We start from the raw sequence: 8,612 nt of genomic DNA on the forward strand, positions 1-8,612 counted from the left end.
TGCAGGGAGCTTACATTCTATAACAGTAGGGGACTGGGTGACCCACTATGGGGAAGGAACAGATGATGGGGTGCTATCTGTGTTAGACTGCCAGGGAGGAGTGGGCTTTGACAACTTAATTTCTGAGCAGAGGGGAAGACAGGTACAAAGGCCCTAGGGCAGGAACGGGCTTGGTGGTTTTATTGGAACGACATGAAAAAGGGTAGTAGCAGGTAAGGAGACAGATCCTGTGGGCTGTGTTGGCCACAGAAGACAGTTTCAGTATTTTTCTAAGAGAGATGGGAAACTCTTGGAAAGATTTGAGCAGGAAAAATACCATGATTCAATGTGCATGTTGAAAAGACCAATCTGGCTCTTGTGTGGGGAGCACTTTGGTGGGGCGGGGTGGGATGAGAGTGGGCAAGGAAACCAGTTAGGAGGTCCGGCAGCAGTCTGGAAAGGAGAGGAAGGCCTGGCCGGGATGGAGGCAGCTGAGGGTGTGTGTGTCATACTCACACTATACTTAGGAAGTGGAGCCACAAGGGAGTGCTAGTGGGTTGTTGAAGGTGTTGGGGATGGAGAGCAGGCTCAAGGACAACTCCAGGGGTCTAGCTGAAGTGAGGAGTGAATAATGACTCCATTTACTGAGGGGAGGGACATGGTTGAGAGGGCAAATCAAGAGTTAGGTTTGGGGCAGGATAAATCTCAGCAAATCATTGCTCCTCCTCTCTTTTGGGCTCTGCCTTCTCATCTCTAAAATGAAGGGGCTGCCCACTTGACCACCTGAGTGTCTTGGTGGTGATTAGGCTTCTTTTCCCCAAATTTTCCACATTCCTATGTCTTTACTCCCTACCCCATGCATTCTGAATTCAGAGAGAAGGTGACAGCAAAACCCCTTCAAAAACTATCCATTCAGGTCTCAAGTTTCTTGGACTTTTCCATGTATATGGTTTGTTTCTTTCCTTAAAATAAACAAAATCATAGGACCTGGTCAGTTGTCTCAGTGGTAGAGTGTTGGCCCAGTGTCTGGAAGTCCTAGGTTCGGTTCCCAGCCAGGACACACAGGAGAAGTGCCCATCTGCTTCTCCACCTTTCCCCCTCTCCTTTCTCTCTATCTCTCTCTTCCCCTCCTGCAGCCAAGGCTCCATTGGAGTAAGGTTGGCCTGGGTGCTGAGGATGGCTCCATGGCCTCCACCTCAGGTGCTAGAATGGCTCCAGTTGCAATGGAGCAATGCCCCAGATGGGCAGAGCATCGCCCCCAGGTGGGTATGCCAGGTGGATACTGGTAGGGCGCATGCAGGAGTCTGTCTCCCTGCTCCCCTGCTTCTCATTTCATAATAATAATAATAATAATAATAATAATAATAGAAGAAGAAGAAGAAGAAACAGAATCACGAATTCTCTAGCTTGAAGAGACAGTAGAGGTCTCTACCTTTAGAGTGGGGGAAATTGAGGTTCAGACAGGTAGAATGTCTGGGTGCAGATCCCAAACTTTGAGGTAGTTTGCAATTGAAAGTCTACACTGCTTCCTTTCAGAAGCCCTGGAAACTTGTAAAGTGCAAACAAAAGAAATGCAGGAAATGAAATCTAACTAAAACTGTACAGACAGACATTTTTGGTTCTTCTTCTGCACCCATGCCCTCTGCTCAGACTCGCACACTTTGCCTCCACAGTGTTTCCTCTTTCCTGTGTGTCAGGACATCAGCATGGGTGGGACCCTGGTGGAACATGTGGACTTGCTTCTGTTCTCTCCAGCCCACCCCTGAAAAAAAACAACTGGTCAAAGATTTCAGGTATTAGAATTTCAGATATGGAATGTAGAACAATTCTGTTTATTACATTTAAACAAATAAAAGAGAAGCTGGTAAAACATGAGCAGAAAAAAGAGATTTTAAATAATGGACAGGGAGGTTTGAGAAATAACAAAATAGGCCTCCTAAAAATTTAATACTCGGTAGATGGATTAAACATTCAATTAGATACAGCTGAAGAGAGAATTAATCAACTAGAAGATAGGTCCACATAAATAATTGAGAATATAGTTTTCAGTGATACAAAGATACATATTATTAAAAAAAAGTTAAGACCCTGGCTGGATAGCTCAGTTGGTTAGAGCATTGTCCTGAAACACAGAGGTTGCCAGTTCAATCCCCAGTCAGGGCACATTCAGAAGCAAATTGATGTTCCTCTTTCTCCCTCTCTCTCTTTCTACCTCTCTCTCTAAAATCAATAAATATTTTAAAAGATTTTTAAAAGTTAAAAGGATATATAGGATAGAATGATGAACCCTACCATACATCTAAATTTGATTTCCTTCTAGAATGAAATATAGAGAGAATGGGCAATATATTCAGTGGTATGTGCTGATAATTTCCCAGAAATACTGAAAGCCTAAGAGAATTAGGGTGGGAGAAGAAGGAAGAGAGCAAGATGGAGAGAAAGAGAGAGGAGGAGGAGGAGCAGGAGGAGAAATTAAAAGCATTCAGAGAGAAAAGCAGACACCCAACAAAGAAACAACATATAGTCTCACAATTGACTAGTAGACAGCAAAAAATGGACACCAGAAGACAGTGGAAACATATCCTCAGTGTGATGAGAAAAACACTGTGAACCTAAAATTGAATGCTCAGAAACTATCTTTCATGAACGAAGGTGAATAAGGACAATTTCCAACAAATAAACACAGAGACTAACTCTTACACTCTTACTATATGAAATGCTAGAGCATATAGTCCACACAGAAGGAAAATGATCCATAATAGAAAGTTAGAGCCAAGAAAGAGTGGTAGTGAAGATAGTGCCAAATATGTGAATAAGAAAATAAGAATTTATAAAATAATAATATCCATTTTATATATGGGGGGGGTGACAAACAGGCTAGAACCAAAATCCTGAATCACAAGAGCAGATTACATGGAAGGGGGAGCTATAGAAGCCAAACCATCTAGGGTTCTTGTCACGAAGGGAAAGAGCTATTGCCTAACCTTTGACTTGACTCTATCCAGATTAGTCTACATGCTCAAATAGCTTTGGTAACCATTAAAAAGACAGAGATTGGATACAAAGCTTCTAAACTAGTATGGGGGAAAAATGACTGAAAACGTGGTGGTGGGAGGGGAACCATTAATTTAAAAAGGCAAGAAGGTGGTGAAGAGGCAGAGGAAGATTTACAAAATGTGTCAGATAGAAAGTAATAGCAGAGTAGCAATAAACCCCAAAGCATTATTCATCAGGATAGATGCCATTGGACTAAGCATTGGAGTCAAAAGACTGCAACTTCAGGTGGAATTTTCTTTTAGAAATTCAGCCATTTACAAGAAATACAATTATCAACCACATAAAGATACAAATTGATTGAAAAATAATGGATGGAAAAAGACACCCTAGGCAACTAGCCACTAAAATAAGTGGTGTCACTATATTAGTGCCAGACAAAATCAGTGTTTAGGCAAAATGTTTACAGTAGTGAAAAAAGGTCACCTTATAACAATAAAAGCTCCATTTAAGTGGGAGGATATAAAAATTCTAAACCTGTAAGTCTTTAATAATATAGCCTCAAAGTACATTAAGCCAAAGTTTGCCAGAACTATACACAGTGGTTTTAAAATCCACAACCATATTCAGAGATCTCTCTGGAGATGTTGGAAACTGTAGCCAAAAGGAAATCTGTAACATAGAATTTGAGCAGGGTATGATCTAGTTGGCATTTATTGAACATTGCATCTAGATTTGTGTACATTCCCTGAACGCACAGGGCACAATGAGGAAGTGCTTGTCTCAAAACCAAATATCAAGGGGAGGGGCTTTTCAGACCACTTTCTTGGACTATGATGCAATTGAGTTAGAAATCAATAAAAAAAACATATCTAGGAAGCCCAATATATTGGAAAATAATAATTAAAAAAAACTTATCAGCTTCTCGTGAGTCTAAGAGGAAAATGATAAAAATTAGAAAATGAATAGAACTGAGAGAGGCATTGGAAAAGAAGAAAGGCTGAAATTCTGTGAGCTAAGCATTTATAGAAGTTATAAAAAAGAACATCAGAATGAACATAAAGAAAGTAGAGGGCATGAAACAAAGATATGAGCAGAAATGAATGCAAGAGAAAAATACACAGTAGATAAGATAACAAAACAAGTGATTCTTGATAAGGCTCAAACACAGTTATCAAGAAAAATGAATACAGCCCCGGTTGGTTGACTCAGTGCTACAGTATCAGCCCAGAGTGTGGATGTCCCAGGTTTGATTCCCATCAGGGCACACAGGAGAAGCAACCATCTGCTTCAACATTCCTCCCCTTCTCACTTCTCTCTCTCTCTCTTCTCCTCCCCTCCTGCAGCCATGACTGGACTGGAGCCAGTTGGCCCTGGGCACTGAGGATAGCTCCATGGCCTCCGCTGCAGGTGCTAAAAAATGGCTCTGGTTGCAATGGAGCAAGGGCCCCAGATGGGCAGAGCATCACCCCCTAGTAAGCTTGCTGGGTGGGTCCCAGTCCAGGCACATGCTGGAGTCTGTCTCTGCCTCTCTCACTAAATAAAATAAAATAAAATAAAATAAAATAAAATAAAATAAAATAAAAAAATAAAATAAATAAAATAAAATAATAAAATAAAAATGAATACAGGTACATCAGAATTTAAATAGCAATAAAATATTATGAATAGTTTTATGCCAGTAAACCTGAAAACTAAGATAAAATGGATAAATTCCTAGTAAAATACAAATTAACAACACTTGCTCAAGAAGAAACAGAAAAGAGGAATATCTTTTATCCCTGAAAGAAAATGAATTAAGAATTTAAAATCTACTGAAAAAGAAAACAGAAGGCCCAAGTGGCTTTTTAATGGGTGTTACAAAACTTTCAAGCAAAGAGATTGGTCTAATCTTTTTGGAGCAGAAAAAATAGAGGGCACTTCCTAAGTCTGATGAGAGGCACAACTATTACAGTTTTGGAAACAACATAGGAGCAAATCTCTACAACCTCTAGAAAAGGGGAGGATTGTTAAACAAGACACAAAATATACTCCACTGTCATGGAAAAAGTCACTGAAAACTCATCTGCATTAAAATGGCGAATCACTTTAGAAAATATGTTGACATTACCTCATAAATTTAAAGATGCATGTATTCTTTGAATCTGAAATTTCACTTTTATGTACCCTTACAAGACTTGAGTGCATCAGAAGGCATGTATAAGATTCTGTATCAAACAGTTTAAATCACTAAAACTAGAAACAACCCAGATGCCCAGTTAAAGTTACACAAATATATAAAGTGGCATAATCTTACAGTGTAATACTATACAGCAATGAAAAGGAACATACCACTGCCATATGCATCCACATGGGAGAGTATCAAAAGCATACTGTGGATATAAGAAGCAAATTGAATCAGAGTTCATCAGTACGATTCAATTTATATAAAGCTCAAAAACAGGCAAAACTGAAAAACTTTGGGATGATGTGAGTCTATCTCATTGATACTGAAATATAACTTTTCACATTTCAATCTCTTTAAAATTGGGATGCATCTTATAACCTAATGTAGTCTGGCAACTACATTTAGCAGCACTTTTTCTTTCTTAGGCATAAAATAATAATGCATCTCACAATTGCTGGGGACTTAGGTGTAATGAAATATGCAGGTGGTAAAACAAAAAAAGCAGAGTGACGTACATCAAATTTGGGATCAGGGTTACCAATGCCAGGGAGGGGCCTGGGAAATGAACAGGGCACCCAGGAGAATTATAAAGTTCTGGCAATGTGCTGTGTTTTTCACCTAGCTAGTGAGCATGCTGGAGTTCATTGTTAAACAGCTTAGGCTCATGAATTGTAGTTTTCACAATACACAAAAGTGTGAAGAGCTGAGGAGTGGAGACACATGTGTAATAACTCAGGAACTGGATCATAGAGAGAGGGGAAAGGAGAGACAGAAGTAAGAGTGCTGCATCAGGAATTAAGTAGAGGATGCTACAGGAACTAAAGGGAGAGATGTTCCAGAGAAGCTCGAAGGCACTGGTCCATCTAGAGCAGGGGTCCCCAAACTACGGCCTGCGGGCCGCATGCGGCCCCCTGAGGCCATTTATCCGGCGCCCGCCACACTTCCGGAAGGGGCATCTCTTTCATTGGTGGTCAGTGAGAGGAGCATAGTTCCCATTGAAATACTGGTCAGTTTGTTGATTTAAATTTACTTGTTCTTTATTTTAAATAGTGTATTTGTTCCCGTTTTGTTTTTTTTACTTTAAAATATGTGCTGTGCTCACTTCGGCAGCACATATACTAAAATAAGATATGTGCAGTATGCATAAGGATTTGTTCATAGCTTTTTTTATAGTCCGGCCCTCCAATGGTCTGAGGGACAGTGAACTGGCCCCCTGTGTAAAAAGTTTGGGGACCCTTGATCTAGAGAAATCGGGAGATGCTTCCTCTATGTTAGCAGGAGGGGCAAGGGAAAAAATGGAATTTGTGGTGGAATGTTGTGCATGTTTTCCTTGTGGTGGTGTTTAATTTTTTTATGAAGGATTGCTATATGGGGTGGGGGTAGTTACCAGGAATGGACAGATGGCCATAGGGATAGGCATTTAAAATACTAAACATTTGCCTGATCTGTGGTGATATAGTAAATAAGGCTCTGACCTGGAGTCCTGAGGTCGAGAGTTCGAAACCCTGGGCTTGGCCAGTCAAGGCACATATGACAACCAATCAATGAACAACTAACGTGAAGCAACTATGAGTTGATACTTCTCTCCCCATCCCCACCCCACTCCTCTCTCTGTAAAATCAATAAATAAAATCTTTTAAAAATAAATCAACCAGTGAATGCATAAATAAGTGGAACAACAAATTGATGTTTCTCCCCCTCTCTCTCTAAAGAAAAAAAATTACTAAATATTTATTCAACTACACAAAGAGATTGTTACATCCATTATTCCATTTATTCTCCTCATTAAAGTGAGGAGGTATGGATTCTCTCATGACATCAGCATTAGTTTCCCAGGGTCACCATAACAAAGCAGCACTGTGTGGCTTGAACAACAGAGAACTATGTTCTCACAGCTCTGGAGGCTGGAAGCACAAGATCAAGGTGCCAGCAGGGCTGGTTTCTCCTGAGGCCTCTGTTCTTGGGCTGCAGATGGCCTTTTCTCTTTGCACACAGGCCCATGCCCTCTCTCCCTCTAGGGCAGGGGTCCCCAAACTTTTTACACAGGGGACCAGTTCACTGTCCCTCAGACCGTTGGAGGGCCGGACTATAAAAAAAACTATGAACAAATTCCTATGCACACTGCATATATCTTATTTTAAAGTAAAAAAACAAAATGGGAACAAATACAATATTTAAAATAAAGAACAAGTAAATTTAAATCAACAAACGGACCAATATTTCAATGGGAACTATGCTCCTCTCTTCTTCTTTTTTTTTTTTTTTTTTGCATTTTTCTAAAGCTGGAAACAGGGAGAGACAGTCAGACAGACTCCCGCATGCGCCCGACTGGGATCCACCCGGCACGCCCACCAGGGGCGATGCTCTGCCCACCAGGGGGCGATGCTTTGCCCATCCTGGGCGTCGCCATGTTGTGACCAGAGCCACTCTAGTGCCTGAGGCAGAGGCCACAGAGCCATCCCCAGCGCCCGGGCCATCTTTGCTCCAATGGAGCTTTGGCTGCAGGAGGGGAAGAGAGAGACAGAGAGGAAGGCATGGCGGAGGGGTGGAGAAGCAAATGTGCGCTTCTCCTGTGTGCCCTGGCCGGAATCGAACCTGGGTCCTCCGCACGCTAGGCCGACACTCTACCGCTGAGCCAACCGGCCAGGGCTCTATGCAACTCTCACTGACCACCAATGAAAGAGGTGCCCTTCCAGAAGTGCGGAGGGGGCCGGATAAATGGCCTCAGGGGGCCGCATGTGGCCCGCGGGCCGTAGTTTGGGGACCCCTGCTCTAGGGTGCCACCCTAACACTCATTTTAACTCAGTCAGTTCTTTAAAGAGCCTGTCTCCAAAAACAGTCTCATTCTGAAGTATTGGGAATTAGAGCTTCAACATAGGAAGGTTAGGGAACACAACAACTCAACTCAGCCCATGACAATGTCCATAAAGAAATAAGAGACTTAGGAAGTTGAACAACTTGCCCAGGATAGGCAGTTACAATGTCCGAGCTGGGATGCAAATTCAAGCAGGTCAGTTACTGTGGCTGAATACCAAGCTTTCTACTATGTAACAGTCCTGTGCCTAGAAGATTGGAGAAAGACAGAAGAGGCCTTTTGAAGAATTAAGGGGGAGGGGAAGGCTGACCAGAATGAAGGAGAAATATAATCAGAATTTTCAGAACTATGAGCTAAATACTTCGCAATCTTCAGGAGGATCTATTTTTGCATACGTTTCCTTTTTAAATCTGAGCTTTAAGTTGAAGGAGTGTGAATTTTAGCCAAGACGGAAGGAAAGGTAACCAATTTAGCATCAGCTGTAATCCTCTGCCCCTGCTTTCCTTTTTGGAGAAGCCAGTTGTTAAGTTATAAACTGAGGAGGGTGACACCTGCTGGACTGAAAACGAACTGGGTGGAAAGACGGCTCTTTTCATGTGTGGTTCCCCACTGCCCTCTGCTGGCCAGCAGTAGAAATACTCAGGAATCTGCAGATAG

This window comes from Saccopteryx bilineata, chromosome 3, assembly GCF_036850765.1.
Source record: "Saccopteryx bilineata isolate mSacBil1 chromosome 3, mSacBil1_pri_phased_curated, whole genome shotgun sequence".
In the NCBI taxonomy this organism is placed as follows: domain Eukaryota; kingdom Metazoa; phylum Chordata; class Mammalia; order Chiroptera; family Emballonuridae; genus Saccopteryx; species Saccopteryx bilineata.